Here is a 26,560-nt window from a genome sequence, read left to right as displayed (position 1 = left end):
AAGTCAAGAAGAAAAGACACTCTTATAATGATTTATCACTGAGCCCCTGACTGGGACTCTCAGAGCTAAACCAACACTGGATTAATGTTGCTATACCCACAGTTCCCACACACACACCTGTACAAATACAATCCCCAGAAGTGTACATACACACATCCTCATAGAGAAATAAAAATAGTCTCAGACACTCACACTGCAATTACTCGCTGGATCTCAAACATGTGTAGTCTGCATAAATAAGCATTCTCCATATACAACCTGTCTTAACTAATCTAACCACTAATATATCACTCGCTTTGTGAGTGTGAAAGTGTGTGTAGACAAACCTAATGTGGTTTGCGACAAAGTAATAAGTGAAGCCCCCCAACACACACACACAAACACACAGAAGAGTGTATGTATCCTTGTGGCTTCCACACATTACCTTACATTTCATTGGTCAGACCATAATATGCTGACAAGAGAACTATCTGCTTCTGCAGTGTTGTGTTTTGCCTGCAGACCCCCCACCCACCAACACATAAACACACACACACACCTACACACACACACATAGTGTCTTATCAGAAATGCTTCTTCATAAAATTGACAGCTCCCTGTAATGTTCTGTTTGTTGCTCCAGTATATTTTCTGGGATTACCTTTGTGTCCCTGGTGTGTTGCACAAACCACCCAGTTCCTCTTCAGATTCCAACAATATTCATCCGTATATGCCCTAAGGTTGTTGTCTAGGCTATATATAGGACCACATGAATCACCAACAGTTGCGCAGCACACAGCACCATTTGGTTTTCAGCTGCATTTGTATGGGAATGTTGGTGTCCAGTAGGCCTGCCTTTAAATATAGCAGAGGAAATGGAGCAAAAGATGCCATTTACACCTGATATTAGAACGCAGTCTGTATCTGGATATTTTGTGAGGATTCGTGATCTATATATAACGCAGGTGTAAAGGAGGTAGGTACACCTCGTGACCACACTCTAAAGTAAAGAAATCTGGAAAAAACTAAAAATAAATAGAACCTAGACACATCGTTTTGGAAGACACACCACTACGATACTCAAGAAGAGGGACACATTATGTTGTGACTAGCCAACAAGCTAGCACTAGTGCTAGCAAGCTTCTGCACTGGCACCACATTACAAATTATATGTCTCGTATAGGTAACGTTAGCCAAGTTAGCGAGTCTACTGACAAGAATCCTACAGATGTTACGTGACCCTTGCCTTGCACATTGGACTCTGTCTCTTGACCAAGGACGTACTATGTTTGTTGACAAGTTCGTCAGCTCTGCTTACATAATTTGCACACTCATTGACACCAGATGTAATGCCAAGGCCTGTGATAAGATGTCATTGATGTCATGACTAATTTCTATCATGTCAAACTTTGCATAAACATTTAGAAACACACAACAGGCATTTTTATCCCCATCTCATTAGACTACAGCGTCTTTCCTTCCCTCCATTTTCAAAAATCACAGGACCACATTTCCCAAAAAACCTATTGCCTCATGTCACAAAGAGAATATTGGTTCTTCTTCCACTCTATTTGTTATGGAAAGAATAAAAAATGTGCCGGTAGTATGCCAATCAGTACTAAACTACACTAAGTACAATACTAAAATCTTAAAATAAATGTAAAAGACATCCTTAATCGCCATCTCTTCATACATTTTGCCAGTAATGCCTTTTTATGTCTGTTCCTCTAATCCCTATAGCCGCATCTCCCCCTCCCCCCATCCCACTTCGCAGGGGTTGTGGGTTGCCATCTGCCCAGGTCAGGTTTTTCTCTGCTGGGCTTGCTCCTCTTCCTTCAGGGCCCGCACTCTAGAGAAGGGGCAAAAGAGGTTAATTAGCCATAATAGCTACCTCAGCTACAACCGCACAGATGAGATGAAGTTAACACCATTCACGCACTCTGGTGGAGAGATTTGCTTAAGATATGTAGAATGAGTTGAACTCTAATTGTGTGAATTGAGCAATAGCACAACTTGTTATGGCTCTTTTTAGCCAGATTTTCTGCACACTACACAGAATCAAGCTGCAATGTGACAATGATGTTGAATTTAATTTGTACTTGAATATGATCAGAGTACCTGCTTATTTTATGATGCATACATATGCATTGAGCTGATTTATCAAGTAAAAGGCGAAAGAGGGCTTTGTCACTCCCACACAATGAGGCAAGTTCCTTTACATGTGAAAGTATTTTTCTCCAAAAGTCAGAAGAGAGGCAAAAAGAAAGGCAGACAGATAAGGTACAAGAAGAAAGAGGAGAGGGAGGAAGAGAAGCTTTGTGTTGACATCAAGTTGGCAGTGCGAGGGAAAAAAGTAAGAGGCACGGAAGGAGATGCAAGAGGGAGACTGAAGCCAGTGAGAAGCTGAGCAGACATTACAGCTGATTGATAGAATGAGAGTTTGTCTGTCAATCCAAGGCAGGGTGTCATGTCACCGAAGGGGAACAGGAGCCTGAAGAGGGAGGACACAGAGGGCTACTCAAACACTGGAGGTGTATGTGTGTGTGTGTGCCTGCCTATCTTCCTGATTGTCCACTAGCCTGTCAATACATGCGTGTGTGTGTGTCTGTGCACTGTATGTCTGTCAGCTTATCTTTTTGACTCTGTTTGACACAGATGGTGGAAGGTGATTGGAATTCGGGTGCTGAGAGACAATCTTAGTTCTGCTCACATGTAATGATGTTCATTTTCTTATCATTAATCTGAATGGCTAGTATCCTACAGTAACTACAATTAACAACATCATACAATATTTGAGTGTTTGCATCTGTGGTTCATTATTTGGCCTTGAAATAAAACACTGTGTACTTAAGACCCCTTGTTGCAGGATTCAGGTGTGTCATTTGAATACTTGTTTGAGGCAAGAAGATGTAAAACTAACCAATGTTTCGCAGAAAAATTCATACATCTTACATTTATATTTATCAATTGGGCAGGTGCTTTTGTCCAAAGCTATGTACAAATGAGGTACAATCCAAGTGATAGTACATCAAGGAGAAGCCTTTAAGAATAAATGCCTGTACATTCCATGTTCCACCTGACACTTGCAGGTGCATGAAGTGCCTAGAATGCACTCTTTTTTTTTGGAGAAAGAGCTAGAGAAGGATCAAGAGATAAAGAAAGAGCATATTAGATGAGTAAGTACTTTGAAAAAAAGGATGGTCTTTAAGTGATTCTTGAAGACAGAAAAGGAGTCTGCTGACCAAATCAACTTTGGAAACTCATTTGGTAACTTTGATGCACTTGGAAAAATCACTATCATCAGTGATGTAACATTGGGTCATCTGGTCTTTTAGGTCTTTCAACATCAGCCACCTAGGCCCATGGTCACCCCTCTTTATCTCTTTCTGTGCAGTCCTGTGATGCCAAGGAGATTGATGGCTCTGCATAGGTACTGGCCGGTGAAGCCTCTGCAGCCAACCTTATCCAGCACACATTGCACATGCCATCCTTGTCTCCAGCATTTGGCTAACAGGTCTGCATACTTGGTTTTCTTTCTCTAAGAGACCTTCTCCATCCGGTATTCTCAGGGGACAGTCAATTACAGCAAGACCACTTGTCTTGATGTTTAACATCAGGACCATGTCCCGCCACCGAATGTGGTCTCTGCGATAGTGTTTGAAAACTTGAGCTGTCTCTATAGTTCAACCTTCAGGTGCCATTCCCGAGTAGTGGCAAAAAGCCCACTTGAGGATCTTGGGTGCTAGTCAAAGCCTATTGCCTTCCTTGTTGGGTGCAGTTCTTTGCTGTTGACAGTCCCTGTGAAGATGCTCTCAGCACCTAGTCATGATGCCACAGTATAAGCCCTGCCCCATGGCCTTCAGACCACAGCTCAAAATATGCCACAGTAAGGTCTTTTATTGGCACAGTGGTTGAGCCAGTGTTTCTGCCAGACCCCAGCAGAAGAGGATGGATAGGCTGGGGAGGGTGTTGTAAACCAACTGGTTCAGGATCTTCATCTAGGGTGGCCAAGTTATCTTGGGTGGTTGATGGCTTGATTCCATCAGGCCCGCATGCCCTGCTACCACATCATTACTAGTCTACTGGCACATACTTCCTCCACCCCTGCTCGTACCACTTCCTGGACGATGTGAGGCGCCTCCTTCCCTTTGGCTCTTTTCTAGCAAGGTCTTGGAGCGCTACTGAGCCCTGCCCATTCTGACACCATTGTATGGATCTCAACCTGCTCAATTCCATCCCCAAAGAGCCCCTATATAGCAACACCTTCCTTGACAAGGTAACCAACAATACAATATAATTTTGTCAAACAGAACATTGTTTATTTTCTTTCTTATCCCATTAATTATTTCACAACCACTCAGATTTATCGTGTGACCCATTTTAGGGGTCGCAACCCACAGGTTGGAAAACCAGTGGTTTACATAAGTCCAACACAACTACTCATAGGCATATTTCTGAGCAGACACAGAAAGGTATACCAGTTAATAAAATAGTTTGCTGAAATGCAGGACCATGATGAAACAGCCCTAATGTGACTCTGACAAACCTCTGTATACTCTGTATACTTAAGAGTGGCCCCTAACCAAGTCAGCACATTTTTAAGAACAGCTTGTAACTGTTTACAGAGTAGCAGCAGTAGGTAGATGTCTGCTCTGCAGTGATACTGATAAACTCATGACAGCCTGAATGTCAGTATCATTTCAAATGTCATTATGAACAGATGAGTTAATCCCCTCTGACAGTGTGGTATGGAGCCACATTTCGTCTCTGAAGATACAGTAGTCACAGCAGGTAAACTCCACCACAGCTGAATCAGATTTTCCATCTCTTGAAGACTGGATGCAGGTTTGACATAAACACTCCACTTTCACAAACCATGCCAGATGAGAGTGTAAATGTGTTCCATCCACATTGCTTGAAAACTAAACAGAGCTAAGTTAATGGTTCCCTTCATGGTTCCCTTCATCTATGGGGATTTGGCTGTCGGGGTCATCAGTGATGGAAACTGTGGAGGAGACACTCCTCTGTGGTGTCCATTCAACAAAACTGAATCTGAAATTCTTTTTTCTGACATGATTAAATCCATCCCTAAGACTACCCACTTCAAGAGAGGAACTGAGCAACCTGACTTGACTTTACCTGATACCCAAGGTTATATTTTTGCTTTATGTCATCCATTATTAAATGTTGTCTTACAATATTAAAGCCACCGGAACCTTGGCTTGAAATAGTAAAAATGCACATATGATGATCAAAGTTGAGTGTCTCATTAAGCATCCACAAAAATCTGAGTGAATATAAACGTTCCTTACTATAAGAAAACCTAGTTCAAAAACAGCTCATTTGGCTGCTCAAACCATTTCTCAAGATTTTCTTTTCCAATCAATCACTAAAACATTGCTGCCATAGAATAAACTACAAAATCTATCAAATGGACCCTACATTGTTAGAAAGCTTGAATAATCCACTAACTAAGAAACTAGGTTAGACCACTCAAATCTGTGTTTTTATTTAACTGTACGTCCTGGAGTATGGCACTAATCGTTTTAGCATTTTCCATTCACTTACATGAAATGGTTAGCATTAGTTTTTCTATTTGAAACTTTTGAGCTCATTATCAACTACCCCAGTAGTCTGCTAGTTATCTTGACTAATAAACTAACTACTAACTATCACGTATGTGTTTCTATTGAACTATACCTCCCGGACTAAGAAGCTAAGTGTTTTAGCACCTTCCATTCACTTACATGAAACGGTTAGCATTAGCTTTGCTATGCTACACTTTTGAGCTACTTATTACTCCAGTCTGCTAGTTAGCTTAAAACAGTAGTTTTCAAACCATGTCAGGCTAATTTGAATTCTCAATCTAGCTAACAGCAAAGAAAAGTGCAGTGCACTGTTTTCCCATGGGCGAAGTCAGCTTGGCAAGATAGCCACATCAATCGTCTTTCTTCAAAATATGATTGGACATTTATTATGTAATTAATGTCCTTGCTTAGCCATGCCTAACTGCAAACCAGTAACAAGGGAAGGGAGAGAGACATTCTAAAGAAGTACATAGCTGTCAAAGGCTATGTTCTCATACTTTTTAGGTGTTTACTATATGCACATTAGATCCCAAATTACATAATTAAGAGCCAATCATGGATTTGCCTTTACAGGGGCTATTTCTGTCTCTTTCTCTCTTCCCACTGGGCATTGTGTATCTACTTAAATTTTCTCAGACAGGTGCATTTTAATGAGGGAGTCGTGACCTCAGAAAATCCTGGCTACAGCCCTGCCCAACACACAATACTTTGTTGGTACATGTTGGGTCCTTGTTTGTCAGTTTGTGTGTTGCTGTTGCACATTTGCAATATAAGTACAGTTGTCTTTATTTATCATTTACAGAATGCATTTCATTTTACAATTAATAATATTGATAAACTACCGTATTTGTAGTAGGTTTATATAGATTATCAATTACTTTTATTGATTCCTGAGTGATAAATCATTTATTTAGCATTAATTGAGTTTGATATCAGTTTGCTAATTTATTGTTTATGTGTGTAAAAAATGTGTGTAAAAAAATGACACATAACCATGCCTCCTCAAAAGTACATATTTTAACTATCTTTTATATAGATTATAAAATGGCCCATTAAGTGTCTCTAATGCTGCACACATTCAGTAATAACAGGCCTTATGTGGCAGTAGTTTATTGATAGTATTACTTGGCTTTTTGATAACCTTTAGTAATGATTGAGTTCACTGTAGAGCATGTTCTAAAACCCTGGAGCTTTCATCAGGTTCAGCTCATGTAAATGTGAAAACCTTTCAGAGTCAACAGATTGGGGCGAGGGGGGTGGGGAGGGAGGGGGGTTCAGGGGGGATTACATCTGTACTCTGTTCTCTCCTCTTCCCTCATTTCTTTATCCCTCTCACTATCCTCTTTCACTCTCTCATCCCTTCATCCTCAATTTAGTTATCTTTTCTCTCAGCCTCATCTCTTTCCCTTCATCTCTTTTCCTCTCCTTCTCCCTCTGTTCCTGTGTCTCCAGCCTCCCCTCCCCTCCCATCCTCCCTCTTGCAGTCTTTGGCATGCTGCCACATTCATGCCACCGGTAGGTCACGGCTGACAGATGGCTGGATGGCGAGGGCCGAGGCTATAAGACACTGGCCAGAATGAAACAGGACGGGACCCATACATTATCAGGACTCAAGGCTGTGTCTCATTTTTAACCTTTATTTTCCTGGGGCAGGCTGACAAAGAACACTGTCTATGTTGAACAAAACCCTGCGCTTCTTTGCTTTAGAAGTGCTGTGACATTTTGAATTCCTGCTCTTTCTCTTCACCAGGGCACTTGTCACATTTTGGGAAGGTGAAGTGTACCATCAGAGGAACTTGTGTTTTTTCCTTTTTCTTCCCCACGGTCTGACAAGTGCCTGCTGAGGAAACAGACCCTAATTCAGAATGTCACCACATCCTATGAAACAAGATTGTTTCTGTGAGGTGGCCTCAGTTCTGTAACTCTCTGAGACAAAATATAATCCTTGTTACCATGAGTACCACTACATAGCAGCAACCGTTGCCCCTGTCAACAGAAAAATAAAAAAAATTCACAAGTCAAACAGATTTTTGAGGAGTTTTTCTCATTTTCTTGGTCTGATTCAGAAAAAAACATCTGCAATGGGATGTTCCCACTTGGTAAAACTCCTCATTCAATCCAATAACAGTTGGATTATGTGTCTGGTACATGTTGCTTGCTGTCTGATTGTCTTTAAGATTTATGACAGTGCAGCCTCACGTCACCATTTATGGACCAGTAGCCACAATAGTGTTTCCGTTTGAATGTTCACTTTGTTTTATGCTACAAAAGAACCCAACTTCATACCCTCTGTATTGGTAAATGCAAATAACACTATCAAGCCTCAGTATCCTAATTTTCTAGTAGGTTTGAACCTATGCAGTCTACATTTGCATCCCTAATTATTATTTAAAAAACACTGATCCATGGCCCTGCTGTTAGCTCTATCTCCCATTACCATTATCCTACCCATCAGCCACTCTCAGCTTTAGCCAAAGTAGCCCAGTCAGGCAGTCATAATCCAGTCCAAACTCCAGCCTGAGTCTTCTCCCCCAGCCCCAATCTGTCCTTCCATGCAGAACACCAGCAGCTATGTTCACATGCACAGTATTATGTCAGCATCAATCAAAATATGATACAAATTGCACAACATAATTATTTACCAAAGTTGGCAGAGTGGAGAAAGTTAAAGTTAGCATTAGCTACCTAGCTACACGTTAGCTACCGTACCAACACACTTGTCGACCAAGTGTAAAAACAGTTGAGAAAAAAAACTGTTAACTAATCATTCAGAAAGGTCCTACTGCATTTGCAGGAGCCTCCCTTCCTTGTTCAGGGTCAGATTCTGGATCAAACATGCGGTTGAACTCTGCATTCCTGTTAGCAGTCATGTTATTTTCATGGGAGGTAAACTCTCACTGTAACCATGGTATCAGTTCCAGGGGGGGATGTGGGCAGCAGCAGCTTTTTTCATTTAAAGCTACAGACACAGAAACAGCTTGTCCAGAAAAGGACTGAAACAGAGGGGTATAGAGGCATTTGAGAATGCATAATCTGAGCGGTATTTTCAGCAAACAACTTCAAAGACATGTTTTGGGGACCTCAAAGACTTATATTAACTTGTTGAAAAGGAGTATAATATGTGACCTTTATTGCATTAAAATTCATAAGCAATCAAACTCAACCTCTCTCAATTTAAGACATTCAGGGTTTTTGCTGCTATAGCCTTACTTGGTCTGGTATGAACAGTAGCTTATGGTGGCTAATCAGGTAGGTTAGGTAGGTTGCTGCATAACTGACATCACTGAGTCAGTTCTCTGACTTTTTGACTACTCACTACCTGTGCTACTGTTACACTACATTTTAGTATGTCACACATAAACATTTTCATGGTTTTATCACAAAAGTAAAACAAGAAGTGAACATACCATTCCTCACCAGGAGACATGTTGTTTCCATCATGTAGCCCCGTTTCAATAGCCATCATGGGACAGATTTACTGTATAAAGACAGTACAAGACAGACTTCCCAATTATCCAATTACTGCAAACACCCTCCATGTTGAGTTTCATCAAGGGTAGCTCAACATCAATCAGGGAAAACAGCAGAGTGGAAAGATTGGAACAAATTTGGTGACTGAGAAGTATTTCTGTTTAAAAGTGAATTTGAGAGCCGCAGAATTGTGAGAATGACTTGACTCTGATGTTACTGATGAAATTGGTGGTGTGAAATGTTCGAGGTAGGCTACAGGGAATTCCTCCCCCTCATTTTTTTTACCCAGCATTTACAGTATAAGTGACCAACACTAATTTGTTTGTGCCAGCACATCTCATCGCCATTATTTTGCTACGTGCTCCACTTTGTTCACTATAGGGATGTCAACAAATATTCTAAACTTGATTATATAATTGAATTGTTAAAAAAGACACATTTGATTGTGAAAATTAATGTTCGATTGTGGGAAAAAAAAGCAGCACTACTGCAGCTGTTCTCGCATGGGCCTGGGCCGCTGCGCTGAATGCACTGCATGACGGACAGGAGTCACACATCACTTTCATTGATTGAAAAGGAAATGTAGGTCAAACTGAAAAGAGCAAATGCTTCAACAGCAACCGCGTGGTAATGATGGCAGAGACCCAGCTGAGTGATTTGCACTCAGCAATCTTAAAAGCCTTGTTTGGAAAGGCATAGGATTTTGCTAACCAGTATGAATATTACCAAACCTGTATAAAAATTAAGCTAACAAATAACATATCAATTACGAATCATTCATTTGATCTCGCTCCGAGAGACAGCACTCTCATTCTAGCACCAACCACAGCGCAGAGAGAGAGAGGGGTCAATGGTCTTTAAATGAAGTTTTACAGCACAGGACATTATTTTATTTGTTTATTTTGTAATGTGTAGTTATGTAGATCTTTTAAAAGACATGTTTATGTTGAAATAAATATCTATCTACTGAAGCAAGGAATCTCTGTATGTCTGTGTCTATATGTCCTTCTGTATCTCTTGAACTGTTCATTCAATTGACTCCACACTTGGCAGGTGCATTACTGGGGAATAAAAGGAGTGTAGAGTCGAATTTTTAGCAATCAGTGAGCTGCTCCGCTCTGTGCAGGGACAGGGCGGAGCCTCAGGGCTCTGCTGACTGACTGCAGTATGTCAGAGAGACAAGAGACGAGGCGTGACACAAGTCAGAGGGCACGGGCAGTTCAAAACCAGTTTGTCTCATATGTTCAGAGAATGTGCGGGCAAAGTACAAATCATTGAAGCAAATATACTTAAATCTGAACTGAAGGCACAGAAAACAGGAATGATCTAAGAGCTCAGTATGATCGATCTGTTATTTTAGGATGCACATTATTGAATCTTAAAATGCAACCCTTATTTTACTTGAAATGATATCAGAGTACTTATTATTTATAACATTTGTATATAATAGAATGTTAGTTTCTTTCATGTTGTTGGTGTATATACTCAGTCACACCTTAAATCTACTGTATTAATTTTTCTATATGTTGAAGCAGCGGCTAGAGGCCGAGCAATTGCCCGTTTCAAAAATTTTGAACAAGCTTGTACCTATACAAGTAGTTATGTCTCTTGTTGTATTGATTTACCCTCTTGTGAACATAATGCGCAGAAATAGATATTCAAATGGTTTGAACCTGTGTTTTTTTAGAATGAATAATCTAACATCATTTTTAGCCAGTTTTGACAGCCCTAGTTCACTAGCTAGCTGCTAACTTTTTCTATCTGCTGTTTTTAGCAGTTTCAAAATAATCAACCAAAAGCTAAAAAGGTTCCACAGAGCTGAGGGGAACTGCAGAGTTGCTGATGCCTCTCTTTGGTTGAATCAGTACGAGTGACAACTTTAACATTACACGTTGTCATTTGATCAATTGTTTATCTGTAAAATATTCAGTAGTGTAGCTTTATAAGGTGGTTTATATGATAAATGATAAATGTTTATATTATCTTCTTGGCGCTTCAGACAAATTTCCTGATATTACAGGCAATTATCATTTTCAGTCTAATGAATCTTGGATGTCAGGAGCAGCAGGTTGTAGCTGCTGGAGATACACTCAGCTCTGGAAATGTGCTGATGGTGCCTGGACTGTGATCATAAATATACCACCAGGCCTGTCAGAACTGCTGGGAGAGAAAGGGTTGTGTTTGAGTTTACAGATGTAGAAGGTTTGGATGTCCCCTGCTTCATTTGCCATGATGTGCAGCATCACAGAGCCTGTAATGCTGTTCCTCCACACACACACATACTATACTGTACATCACTTGCTGTAAGAGTTACACTTGTTTTAATTAAGTCTGAGAGTCGTGGAGGGGTGCATCATGTCGTTGCTAGCCAATTCATAACACTGAGTCTGAAGCTCTGCAGATGGTGAAAACTAAAAGAGACAGCAGTACATTATGTTTCCATGCTACAGTTTAATATGGGAGTGAGCCAGGCTTCTTAAGGAGTATGAGCTTAGTCAGTTTTTTGTGACCTGGTTCTGATCCAGGTTACTTAAGTAAGTGGGTTAAGAAGCAAATTCCCTGTGGATGCAAACAGGATTCCCCAGTCAATGAACCGACCACAACTACTGCTTGAAAGGATTTCATTTAGTGTCAGTTTCATATGGTTAAACGGAACCAGGTTTAAATGCCTTTTTCAAATCCTTTCACATCCCCTCTAGGCTCCCTCAGCTTTGTAAGAAGATACACTACCCCAATTTATAGCTACTTTATAACTCTTTATACTTTATACTTTATACGTCACTCTATTTGACAGGCATCTTCAAAAACCAACTAGATGCACTCTGTTAAAGGTTCAAGTCACACAAATTGCAAAAAAAACATGTGCTCACTTACCTCTTGTAGCATATAACCATGCACATAGTTTTAGTATTATTTACCCAGATAATGAGATATCTGTCTCTGATATTTCTGCCTCCACCCTACAATGCAGGTGAAAGGAATTTCATTTGTGCTCACAACACTGTGTGACATTTAAACAAGACTACGACAGTCATGCTAGCAGCTCTGTACTTAGCCAGATAGCATATGGAAGTGGACCACTTCAGGCAATGTTGCAGCACTGCTGACCTTCTTCTGGCCTGGACAAAATGTGAGCCTGAAATGGCCCACATGTAAAATAGCAAATATGGCCCAAATATCCAAAATCAAATGTGGGCCTTTTTTGGTAAAGATGCGGTGCTCTCAGGTATGTGTATTCTGGATGTGAGCCAGTTCTGGTTTACCTGGTTTGTTCTTGGTTAACATACAGCTTGCTTGTGGCCCAGATCTGGGAAACAGGAGCCCAAGTGCCATCATTCCATGTGGTATGTGGGCCGGATGAAAGTGGCGAAAGTGTTGGTTGTGGGCTGGATCTGGACCACAGCAATTTTGCTATCTGGGTAGGCACTGTGGTGCTTTGAGCTAGATGCTGACATCAGCATGCTAAATGCTCACTCACAATCTTAGTTTAGCATGCTTATATTTGATTATTAGTACTAAACATAAGGTACAGTTGACGCTGATGAGAATGTCATTGGTTTTGCAGGTATTTTAGCAAAAACCAAAGTATTGGACAAATTAAAATTGATCTGATAATGGTGCTAGATAAAAAGTCTGGAGATCAAACAATACAATTCATCATGAAGGGAAAAGTAATGTCAGCCCCAAATTTCATGGCAATCCATATAATAGTTGTTGAGATCTTTCAGTCAAAAACACAAAAGTCAACCCTAATGGTGGTTCTAGAGGAAAAGTCAATGGGTCTTCAAAGCCATTCAGATTCATCGTCTGGGGACCGTGAATGTCTGTACAAACTTTCTACCAATCCATCTAGAAGATATTAAGATATTTCACTGGATAAGTGAAAAGTTTGACCTGCTGGTGCCACTAGATGAAAAGTCAGGGATCACAAGAGTCATTCATTCATCTTTGGTGGACCATGAACGACTGTACAAGTTGTCATGGCAATCCATCCAATGGTTGTTGAGATATTTCCGTCTGGACCAAGAATGGTAGACTGACTTACAGATGGACAGATAAACATTTTCATCTCTTTCCCGATTACTCATGATAATCCACATAATTCACTGTGAACAGCTTTCAGTCCCAAATATATCAAAAGCTGGGCAAAAGGGCAAAGTTTTTAACACCTGCAAATCTTTATCTGTAATGATATTTTTAATTAATTTTCAACTAAAACTTTCAACAGCAAAACTAGACCCCAGTCTGTCTTGTTCCTAAATAAACCAACCTCTCCCAACTGAGGCCTTTTCCCCTCAGAGACGAGCAGTAAATGCGTCCCAGCACCAGAAATGAATAATATATGAATCCCTCTGGACGTGTGAGGAGGCTGCCTGATTGCACGAGTCTCTTTCTCTCAGGAGATATGCATGTTTGTGTGTGTGTGTGTGTGTGTGTGTGTGTGTGTGTGTGTGTGTGTGTGAGTGTGAGTGTGTGTGTGAGATCAGTGCGTATTGACTGTCCAGTCACATCCTCTCTTCCTGCTATCGGTACTGCTGAGGTCATCTGTGTCTGTGCTCCCCCCAGGTCAACACATTATCTAAATGATTTAATATCACTGCAGCCGCCCCGACCCTCTCCTGTCATTGTGCAGTGGAGCAGGGAGACTAAGCACTCTAGGATGAATACTGAATACTTAATAGTATTTTTCATTGCTGTAGTAACAAAGGTATTATGCATTACACAGATCATCAACTCATTTTTCTGTGTAGTTATATATTTAATATTTGCAGTTTTGTCATAATACCAGGGACACAACTGGAATTCAACTGAAGTGGCTCTTTAGTGTTAGCTCAGGAAGTTTGTTGAGTAAATTAGTCTTGTGTGACTAAAACTGATCTGTGAGGATTTTGTTTTTCAACTGTTCCACCGAAGTCACAGTGTGATATGCATATGATAATTTAATATGAACCTATACAACACTGTCTTGAAGATGGGAATCAAAGAGAATCTGATTTTTTATTTCCAAATTACTTTGTGGAACTAGCGAGTGTATCTCAGACCCTGGGGAATAACTGTGAATGCTCTCAGTCTTCTGTTCCCTCTTTTTTTATTCATTATATTCAGTTTTGTATTGATTCAACATCACAGTGCAGCGACTGGGATGAGTGCTGGTGTTTGCTGTTGGATATTCAGGAGTCTGAACATTCAGGTTTAAAATTAAAAATGCTGCTGAACAGGGACTGCAAGCTCCAAAAAGACTAGATCCGTTGATATATTTTCATAAATCGGAAAACATTTTCAATTAATTTATCACAAACCAGTTGATGAAGAGAAAGCCTCAACCTTTCAGGACCCCTGGAGTTCTGATTGCCTGCTTTGTCTGCTAGTTATCCAGTCATGGTCATGAAATTTGGCATTGTTATAATATCAGTATTTGTATTAGTTTGTTATTTGTGCGAATCTATTTTAATTCCATTTAATGTGTTTTTCAAAATGTGAAATTTATGCCTAAGTAAAGTGGATATTTTTATAGCCTATCAATACATTCACAAATTCACTTGTCAGTCAGCGAGCACTCTTGAGTTTGTGTGTTTAGAATGAAGTTAGGGTGAGGAGACAATTATCTTAGCTTAGTGTAAAGGCTGGAACCAGGGGGAAACAGCTACTCTAGTTCGGTGCAAAGTTCAAAAAATACTACTTAGTGATTCCACACATTGTATCTCATTAGTTTAGTATATAAGTACATAAACAGAAATGTAAAACTCCACCAAAAAACATTCCCATCAGCCTCAGCTGTACTTTGTGTATGGTCTTAACTAGCATTTGTTAGCATCCAAATTCTCTAAGATGGGGAACACATTATACCTGCTTAGCATCAGCATGTTAGCATTCTCATTGTGAGCATGTTAGCAGCCTCACAGAGCTCTTTACAAGACTTTATGACTCAATTTCAAGAACATACAAAGAAAAAAGAAAAACTTCTTATTTCTTGTTAGGAGACCTTAAAGTTTCTGTAAAAGATTTGTTAGTCTCTGAGCTTAGTGAACTCAGGCATGTCACCAACCTGCAACCGGCTGCGGATGGCTTTATACTCTTAGTCTTGTTGAACTTTAGACAGGCAGGCCAGCTGCTTCCCCCTGCCTCCAGTCTTTGTACCAATCTAGGCTACTCACCTCCCAGCTCTGTACTGAACGTGCAGATATGAGAGTGGTATCTATCCTCACATCTTAACTCTTGGAAAGAATGTGAATAACCATATTCCCCTGAACTATTCCTTTCAAATATGATTCCAGTTTGCTTCAATATGAGTCTTATTTTCATAGTTTTGACTATCATTTCTATCTGTTATAAAATCGTATCATAATCATAATCTGCATACAGTTTAAAACCTGTTTATCCAACAGCTCGTGCTGCTCCCCCTTTTTGCAAAGACTGCACAGTGAAACAACATATTACAAACAGGAATTATCCTACAATATATATGAATACATTACCCTTATATTACATTTCATCTTATTTCATTTGATTAGCATTTGGTATTAGCTTCTCAGAATCCACCACATTTTACTAAATTAACTTCCTCAAAAGCAAAACTTTAAAAGTAATTGATGTAATTTAATTAAGTCAACTTTTCTTAAAGCATTTCTGACAAACAGTGACAATGCATTCAATGTAAATTCAGTTGAGACATGATATCTAACAACATATTAAGCTCTGATTTTTTGAACAAAGGCTGTCTGCTTGTTTTCTGGTAGTATGAGCCAAGGACATTGTGCTGCCTCGAGCATTTTCCCCTCACCAGCCCACAGCTCCCTCCTTGTCCCTCTCTCTCTGTCTCTCTGTCTCTGTGTCTCTCTCTCTCTCTCTCACACACTCACACACACACACACACACACACACACACACACACACACACGCAAACACACACACACACACAAACACAACACTCTCAGACAGACAGACAGAGCAGAGTACCGGTCCACTGACCCGCAGTGGCTGTCAGATATTCCCTGCTGTCTCTCATGCAGATGAATCAGAGCGAGAGAGAATGAGGAAGGACAGGGACAAGTGACAAGACTATTTGAGTAGACAAGACTTTTTTTCTGAACAGTTCGAAAAAAATCCTGTGGGTACTGAGGAAAATATGTTGGCTCACTAGAAAATCAGTGACAACATTTAGACAGAAGTATACTACTACCTCAGACTGGTGATCAGAGCAGAAGACGAATATCTACACAAACCAAACAAATGACCAACAGCCTGGAGGATGAGCTGTGACAGAAGAGAAAGAAAGACAAGGGCTTTTCAGTCAGAGAAATGATGAAATTTGTGTAGTAATGAGGAGATTTTATTTTCTGAAGGCCAATAGCAGTCACCTTGTCATTGTGCATTATATTGCTGGCTAGCATTACCCTTTTAGCGACCACTTACAGCACCAAGGGACACAACGCAAGTAGACAGAATGTCCTTCACAAACTCTGCATCCCCTTCATGCATTCAGCACTAAGAAATAACACCATGATTCAGCAACAGCCAGCACATGAGAAAGTCTACATCGCTGGGTGTCTTTTTATTACACTTCATAAAAGCCTCCATGGTCCATGCATCACTCTCCATGCTAAACTGTAAAAAAAGAAACATTTTTAACAGATGGAATAGACCTTGGACTGTTGCACAGCTCTGCATTTTAAAAAGCCTTAGTAGGATTTGTTTGGATGCTCTGGTAGCTAATGTCATAGCTAGCGGGCGTCAGCAACACATGAGGAAACTTACTTGGTGCACCAAACAGAAGATCCAGAGTGATATTCAGATCACAGCGGGCGCAGATCATTGTGATGTTACAAAGCCTGGAACCCACCATGGCATTTTCAGTGAAAGCACAAAAAAAAAAGGCACTGCAAATTCCAAAGGAGCATAGAGTGCTCTATAACCTTTATCCAGCTCTGTCTGCAAACAGCAGGATGTGCAACAACATTGAAATACCGCCTCTAGTATCTTCAGGTGTCTTCAGTACACCTTGGCCTACCGCAGCTTGTTATTGACACACATACAAAAGTCATATATGTACCTCAGTTTAAGCTATCTAAAGAGAGCAGAATGCCTAAAGGAACACAATGTAAGAATTGCAGTATTGCTTTATCATCTGGCTTGAGAGCAAAGCTTCTAAGTGTGCAGCTCCTGTGGGGATTCAGTAGCATTTTATTGAATCTGAATCCAGTATCAAATCCACTCATCAAATAAACTTATAATCAAACATCTGAGGTTAAATAGACATCTGTAATCAACTCTGTGGGCTGAGAAAGCAGAAAAACTACAGTTTTGAGTGGTACCTTCAATAATGTCTACTACCTTTACAATCTAAAGATGAGCTGCCTGTAATGCTAACTCAGATACAGTCAACTTACTTTTGCAAACTTTATTTTCAGTAGCAGCTTGCTCCATTAACTGGAGGTCCCAATTCAGCATTTGGAATTCTGACTGCAAACATTAATGAGACCTCTCTGTTGGTCTTGTTAAACTGCAAAAACACACAGTCCACTTGCAATCAAAAAGTGATGTTAAAGGTTGTGTGATTGCATATTTTATGAAGAAGCAAGTGATAGAATAGACTTAAATTACCTCTGAGGAGCGTTAATTCAGGTGAATATGTATCTGTGTAACTTGAAAACGTTTCAATTTAAGAAAAAGTTTGAGCTCATTACAAGACTTTATGACTCCATTTAAAGAATGTACAGAGACAAGAATTTTTTTTTTAATTTTTTGTGAGTTAGTGTGCGGCACTGACTCACAGGTACTGATCAGCCCCCTTTAGATTTAATATGGTCATTTGGTGCCATGGGGAAATGAGCAGCTTAACTTACAGCCGTGTCAGGCCTTTTATTAGCTCCCAGGAACTGTATGTCATATACTACCTTTAATTTATATGCTTGTCTTGCATGTGTGTGGCAGCTGAAATTAGAGTGGGTGTGACTCATGTTGGCACCTTATCAGTGGGATTAGCATGACTATGAGACGCTGTGATGGATATTAGCTTGGAGCGGACACAGCGCACACCAACAGCCTTGTAGCATATTTATGTGATTGAACGGGAAAGTCAAAGGAGAAATATTTAAATATACCAGTAAATGGCGTGCCTGTTTGTGGAAGGGATATTAATTTCATCTCATAGATTCAAACTCCTGACCATGCATTGTGCTGCGGCACAATAATACCCAAGAAGTGGATATGTAAGCTTATTTCAAGTCAGTGTCAGAGTCTGAAAAGCTGCCAGTTGGTTGCTGGATACACTCAGGCTTCACAAATCAATGAAACGGCTCTTGGACAATTTTCTGACAGAAGAGCCTTTAACACAGTTAGTTTGGGTTCTTATAGCCTTATTGTTAGATACCCATGTGAGAATTTTTGTCTCACCCCGGAGCTGTGACTTATATTACTAAATGAGTACATTTATGATGTGGGAACCAACCAGCAATAAGCCTATTGTAGACTTAATAAACCAAGACATGTGGCAGGGTTTGAAAAGACAGCTGAATACTTAAAGCAGAAATAATTAATTAATAATTAATTTGGCAGGTTTTTAGGACAAAAGGGCAAATTGGCAAAACGCACAAAGTGCTGCATTGGCTTCAGCCTCAACAATGTGCGGAGCCATACTGACTGAACTAGTTGAATTTTTTCAGCTTACTGTTACTACTGCCAACTCTTTACAAGGCAGCTATTAGAAGTGTGAAATCAAAAAAAAAAAACAGTTAAGAGCAAAACATAATTAAGTTTGAAACCAAATTAGAACAGTGCTTCTCAACCTTTTTAGATTGCGCCCAGTGGAGTTTTTGACCACTAGTTGTGCTATCCAGCAGTGTTTTTTAGAGCGGGTCCCTTTTTTGTTCATATCTCAACACATGAGGACTCCCATGCTGGTGAGGCGTTACAGTCGACAGTTGGTGGGTGCATATTACATTGGATTATAAACAATCATAGTATTCATTTTCTCACCTGGTACCACCGTTCTCTCTGATTATTATTTGCCATGCAAAATGCGGAATATCGCACTTGTGCATTTGGTGTGAAAACAGGGTTTGTCTTTGAGTTGAAGCCTGTTCAGTCAAAGAGCCTTCCAGGTTTGTTTCATTTGAATAGGTTTTAGAGACATAAAAAGGTAAACTATGTAGTATTTCACATTGAAAAATCAAAGATTGGAGCAAAATCTGAGTAGAAATATGTTGTTTATTGCCTCTTTTCTATCATATTATCATATACTATTCTCACAACCCCACAGATTTATCTTGCGGCCCCCCGGAGGTTTGGGAACGACCTCCTTAGAATCAACACATTAACATTTCTCCCATAGTCTGAAAAGTATTTATCTGAAATAAAGTCACAAGGAGGGTCTGAAATGACAAAAATCCACTCCTAAACAGATTGAGTCTTGAGTCTAAAACATTGTTTAAATGGTGGCTTGTGATGAAGCTTCTCCATTTCCTCCTCTGGTTCACTGTCTTTGTGTACATGCAGTATCTGTGCCAGTACCTTGTGGTCAGCTCTTTCCGTATGAATGGTTTCAGGGGCTTGGCTGGCTGAGCTTTTTAGAGGATTCCTGCACCTTTGTGACAGTCAAACAGCTCCTAAATCCTCTGATTCCTCCAGCCGGCTTTGTTGCTGTTTGCCTTTGTTGTTTTTGTTGTTGTTCACTGAGTTTTGTCACCACTATTTCCACTTTCCCCAGGTTACAATTACCTCTTTAATCTGTATGAACCTCAGCTGCTGTGGATGGGAAATTACCCAACAATACCAAACCTCAGTATGATTTGTATGTGGTGATGTGTTCAAATGTGTCTCTTTTTTCAGCAAATTCCACTTCATTGTTGGCACTGACAGCTCAAATCTTTACTGTATAGAGAGCAGATTTTATGCGGTTTGTATAGAAAGGTTTTAAGTCATCTTCTCCTCTCTCCTTCTCTTCCTTCCTCATTTCTCACTTCCTCTTCTCTCTTCATAACAAACCTGCTGTGTACTAATTGGCTTCCCGAAGCACCAGTAACAGGTTTTTCCTCACAGTGTCTCCAGGGTCTCTTCTTTTACACAACATGCATGCCCTTCTGTTTCTCTGATTATACCCCCAGAAGTCAAGCATATTGTGCTGTTAGAGCAAACAGGCCGCCGCAAATGCAAATGTCTTGTTCGGAGGAAAAAAACCTTTCCAATCTGTTTTGCTGCATATTTTAAACTGCAAAATAGCAGCACACGCTGATGTATATTTCAAGTGAGGGATGCCAGACAGCATTGTTCTGGGGAAAGTAATTAATTTGCATAAAGATGACATTTCTCTGAATCTAGTTTATTTATTTGTTTCAACAAGAAGTATTGTTGTGTAAGAGGTCACAGAGGAAACAATGCAATCTTATTTTTAGTTGGTTTTTTTTCAGCCTTCTTCCTCTCAATGCAGTTGATTGAGATTTATGCAAAATCTATCTTTATTAAAGATCTCCTACAGATATGTATTAAGACAAACTGCTGTGTGTCTGATATATATGACATATTATTACCACGTTAAAATCCTTAAAATCACATCTCTCTCATTAAAAATTCAAGAATCTATAAATATGTTTATATAGGGCTGTGCGATATAACAATATATATCGTGAGACAATAGAAAAATGTCTATTGTTCCATATTATGCTCTATTGTTTATTTCATTGTTTCACAAATCACACCCTTTACAACAATATTTTTCGTCATTAGGAGTCCTTCCATTTTTTGCGCGGATTACATGAATAAATTACTGTTCTTGGCTTTTTATTCGCGAAGCTTTTATTGCACTTACAGTAATGTAACAAGTGTAGTTGTTGTCAGCTCGAGTACTTCACCTGGTTCATTGTCTCTCCTCTGCTGCGCTGTGGTGCAGTACACACAAGGAGGGTTCATCCTCGCCCACAGTGAGTCTCAGAGAGCAGAGGAGAGTACCGCGACTATAAATGACAGAAAAACGCAGTAGAGACTCTCACACTGAGTGTTTCAGTGTATGTGCACTTTCCAAAGAACACAGAGGAACTTTCCACTTTTAGCAGATGAATGAGAAAATAGCCTTTCAATGTCAAACTCTGTACATACATCATTCTGCACAGTGAAGGCCAAACATTCAACTGAGGGAACAAGAAAAAAAAACACATTTTTGAATGGAGGACTTAAAGTTTTAAATTCAGATCCAGACCTCTGAATCAATGTCCACATCTCTGATTTCTTTTACTTAGGGTGACCCTATTTTCACACCCTGAGCGCACCTTTCAACACCATGGACAGCACCTCAGCAGACATAAAAATTGTATTTTGTCTCACAAAATTCCACCAAGGTATTTGTCAATGTACATGAGCACAGGCTGCGCCCTAAATGGCCGACTGTGACATATTCTCTTTTTAATTTATTTTTTTTAAAACAAAACAAGGTACAAATCTCTTTGTAACCTATAAATAACTTAATGGGTTATAACATAAAAATAACTTTAACTTACATCTTCACAACGCTATGCCACGAGCTGGTCACAAGTTTACAAAGATTAAAATCTCAAAACATTTAATCACAATTGCACTTCATTAATAACAAAAAACAAAAAAGAGCCTTTAAAGAAAGTTACCTTCAAGAAGACTGCCGGGTCTTTCTTCCTAGTCAGAGTTTTTTTCTGGAGCTCTCAGCTCTCAGGGAAACCACCACTTATGTTTGGCCGTCTAAATAAGATCTATTATATCAGCATTTCCACTGTGCACAACCGAAAATATACCCTTGCAGTGTGCAGAACGCAGTATTTTTGTTGCCAAGTACTTTACAAAGGAAGGAGTAAGCCTCCTGAAGCTTTTTAGAAAAGACCGACTTCCTCTTTGGCATGACGGCTAACCATTAGCATACTTACAGGTTCTGTCAGAAAGAGCCACAAGTGTCATAGCAACAGCCTTGACAAAAAATTGATTGATTGACACACATACAGACAAATCAGTGTTGAATTCAGATGCTTGGTGCATTGTTTATGTTTTTATATTGGGGCAGGTAATAATGAGTGGGACAGAACATGATAAATGTCTATGTAAGCGCTGAAAACAAGTATAATATAATTATTAATTTAATTGTGGTGAAACCAGGACGGTTTTACAGATATTTGTCGGGACCTGGGGCACCCAGCTTGAAACTGGGACAATCCCAGACAAACCGGGACGTCTTGTCACCATACTTAAACTATTCAAATAGGTCTGGTATTGTGCTCATTAGCTAGCTAGCTAGCTACACTGTTGTGCTTACTAGCTACACTCTACATACTTGCACATTCTGTAAGTATTTCAACTTACAGAAATAACCATTTTTAAATCAACAAATTTCCTCGAACATCAACTTCACTGATGAAGGCACTAGAATTAATTACAATTCTATTAAATTGATTAACTATTTTTTCGGATAATATTGATTGTGATAACCAATAGACCAACATGGTCTATTGGTCTACTGGTTATTGATTGCTGAGATATTGCAATCCTGTTTCCTAGAAATTACGTTAATATACAACTGAATTACAATGGCAAAAATGATTTGCTAGAATCATATGCTTTTTTTTTCAACATGATGAGAAAATACTGTTAATTAATGTATTTGCAAGTTGCAAAAATGTTGATACTGAACATATGAGTGAAATGTTCACAGACAACATACAACGTACGTTCTTATTTTCCCACGGAAATATCCATTCTTGCTGTACAAAATCTGCTGGTAGAAACTACAGCAATAGATGGATATGTTTAGACACTGGCAGCACCTGGTTAAGGTTTGGGAAAGATCATGGTCTTGGTTTAATACAGAAAGAATCTGCAGTGCCTTGAAGCACACCATGTTTATTAACATTTAAGCCACACCACAATCCTTCACTAACCTTAACCAAAGTGCTTTTGTTACCTAAACCTGAACAGACACAGGACTTGGGATGTGAACCCGAGTCTGTGCTGTCAGAGTCCTGCATCTTGTCATTCCCCATCCACCCCGACTTCCTCCCTGCAACAAAGAGCATAATATAAATATAGCGCTTCATTCATTCAAAGAGAGGATGGCTTTGGATCAATAGGTAGCACATGACGTCTATTAACTTTAGTGTTTGCGATTCTATCTCCGGCTCCCCCTGGCTCCTGGCGTTGAAGTGTCCTTGAGCAAGACACTGAAGAATTGAGTGAGAGCCATTGTGAAGCACTTTGTCTTGCTTAGGTAAGAATGTGCTGTATAAGTGCAGTCCATTTAACCGTATTATGTAAAACACATGTGGAAGTGACAATGAGATAAACATGAAAATGACTGCCCAGACAGTCCCCTTCAACTTTCACCTACAGTACTTTGTGACGTTGTGCATGAATGTAGCACACAATAACAGATAACTAGGCTGCGTTCACTGTCACTTTCTCTTCCAAATGGTAAAAACAAGAACTACAAAAACAAGTCATAGGTTCGAAAATACAGGAATAGATTTTTCTTTCCTGTAGCAGACCTGTATTAGTTCATACTACTAAACTGAAATAGTCCAAACTGAAATATCTCAACAAATATTGGATGGTTTGCCATGAAGTTTCATATACACATTCATGGTTCCCAGAGGGTGAATCATAAAGACACTGGTGATCCTCTGATTTTTCATCTAGTGCCATCATCAAGTCAAAATTTCAATTCATCCAATACTTTGGTTTATGACCAAATACCTGCAAAACTGATTACACTCCATCAAACCTAGCTGCATGTTGTGTTAAGTCCTAATCAGTGGTGCAAAGTAACTAAGTATATTTACTCAAGTACTGTACTTAAGTGCAATTGTGAGATACTTTACTTCAGTATTTTCATTTTATGTTATACTTCCACTCCACTACATTTCAGAGGGAAATATTGTACTTTCTACTCCACTACATATATTTGACAACTTTAGTTACTTTTCAGATGAAGATTTGACACAATGGATAATATAACAAGCTTTTAAAATACAACACATTGTTAAAGATGAAACCAGTGGTTTCCAACCTTTTTGGCTTTTGATGTCTTACAAAAACCAGTGTGTAGTCGGGGTCACATTTCACATGTCTATGAGTTGTTAACAGCTCCACCAAATAGTGATTTTTCCCTCTAAACTTCTCACTTGATTTAATTTCAATAAATGTTCAAATGATCCAATTTTTCAACAAAAGTCAAAGATTAGAGAAAAAGTCCAAAAACTGAAAACAGATTTGTGTATCAGAACTTTGTTTTTTCTTTTTTCCTCTCCCATTAATCATCTCACGACCCCTCAGAATTATCTGGTGACCCTGGGGAGGCGCCCAACCCCCAGGTTGGGAACCACTGCACTAAACTAGCTAACTGTAGCAGCTACAACAGCTAATCTAATGATGTCATATATAATAATATATCAGTCAGAGTAATGAAAGGAGTACTTTTACTTTAATACTTAAAATACATTTTGCTGCTAATACTCCACAACTGGAAAAAAACAGCCAAACAAACATTATGCTAGCTAAACGTTATGCACCCATCGAAACACACTTTTTGACTCATCCCAGCCCTCTCATCATGTAAATTGACTTCACTCCCACAAACTGTTTTCCTAACTGATATCACACTGGCTTATATTTTTAGTGATCCCTGTCTGTGTTCAACAGCTCCGATATAATGTTTCAGCAGGAGCTACATTACAGCAAATTAAGGAGGGAAAAAAGCTTTCAAAATGCCTTTAATTGAGCCTCACATCTCATGTGTGCATGTTTTGTAGTAACTAACTTTTCACTCTGTCATCTCACCATGAGAAGGATGCAGTTGTTCTCCAGTAGAAGGAGTAAATTAAGCAGAATGAGATGGAAGAACTTCATATCGCTTCTGTCTGATAAGAGAATCTCCTCTCTTTTCCATTTATTTTTACATCCCTCTTTCCAAGAAATGAGACAATGAAACCATATCAGTAGTGCTGTAACGTAATTAGTGGAGTGGTGGAGCCGTCTGTTGCAGCAGAGAGGCATATGGACTTACAGGAAGACCCATTCAATCTGTATTGATTTCTGCAAGTGGAAGATTTGGTGAATCCAGACTGCAGTCAAGTTGCGATCAAGACATAGATAACCCTTCCATCATGTATGCTGTCCACAGTTTTGTGTGTGTGTGTGTGTGTGTGTGTGTGTGTGTGTGTGTGTGTGTGTGTGTGTGTGTGTATGTGAGCTCTCTTTTCTCTAAATGTGTGTAAATGTGTATGTGGGCATATGTGAGTGTATCTCCTGAGAGCCATGATGGCTAATGTTTTTGGCTGAGCTACAGAGGGAGGCGATCCATTCTCTACACACACACAGACAGTATGGAGAGAGAGAGAGACATGTGCGGGAAGAATGACAGCCATTTGTAGAGGCCATCACACTATGAAGACAGCAAGATGGGAAGAAAATGATTGCTGATGGTTTTAAAAGGTTGTTAGTGTGGTAAAGGAGGGAAATGGCTTGATAATGGAATCTGCCTCTGTGATCTTTAATCTGCAGCCTGTCAAGCTGTGTGTAGAGGAGACAACGCAGAGAGGAGCAAGGAAAAATAACACTGCATTATTCCACTCAGTAAACAACAAGGTGAGGGTTATCAAAGCGAGGGAATACAAATTTAGATAAGTCCGCTTGCACAAGGAAATTGCAGACAAAAACCGTTGTGTTGTATCGTTTCCTCTCTCTTCTTTTGGGAAAGTCAACAGCTGAAAAGTCCCTTTCAGATATGCATTTCATTACATAAATGTGATGGCAATTTTACATGTTGGTCTCATGTTTCAATAAGCCCTCAAGTCACTTTTCATAAGGTCACAAAGGCTATGTCACTCATAACATTTCTGTAATACTTCCAATGTGGTTTCAGGTCCCAATCAGTGGATGAGTTGACTAACATTGTGCATTCTCCACTTCGTTCAGTTTTTTTTCCCCCACACAGAAAAAATTAACAAGAACCAAAATGCATCACTACTTAGAGTGAGGCGTCTATCCACTCCTTCAGCTATCATAACTGACTGATTTGTCAATCAATTTTTCAGCGGTTTGGGTTCACAAAATGCCGGACATTTAAGTGTAATACAGAAGTTTATCAAAAATAAATGTTTCCATACACAAATACTTATGTTTAATGCAAAGTAACAGTAAGCTGATAAATAAATAAATAAAAGTTGAGCCTCTTCTATAATTATTATTATTAAGTATATTCTATTTTCTTATAGTGTTGTAATATGGCTGCTATGATGATTTTCTTTAAATACAGAAAACAGACTTTTAACCCAGGTTAAATAATCTTTGCATATAAATTAACCTCAATAAGGAAAAGTGCTACATAGAAAACTGTTAAATCATATTAAATAATGTACAGAAAATAACCTTTCAGAATTAAAAAGAATAGAAGATAAAGATATGTGATAGATGCACATTAAGGAAAAATAAACGGACAACTTGATCTGAAAAGATAAAAAATTTATTTTCCTTTATTTGTGTTTGATTTCAGTTAATTCTAAACATTTTACGTGTGA

At 39.3% G+C, this 26,560-nt stretch overlaps 1 protein-coding gene across 2 annotated transcripts in view; it reads left to right on the top strand.

Moving 5' to 3' along the window:
• Window positions 1–26,560, top strand: part of LOC137182600 (polypeptide N-acetylgalactosaminyltransferase 18-like) — a 183,916-nt gene that overhangs the window by 51,320 nt on the left and 106,036 nt on the right. The window lies entirely within an intron of this gene.

This window comes from Thunnus thynnus, chromosome 5, assembly GCF_963924715.1.
Source record: "Thunnus thynnus chromosome 5, fThuThy2.1, whole genome shotgun sequence".
Taxonomy (NCBI): Eukaryota; Metazoa; Chordata; class Actinopteri; order Scombriformes; family Scombridae; genus Thunnus; species Thunnus thynnus.
This window is presented reverse-complemented; position numbering and strand designations above follow the sequence as displayed.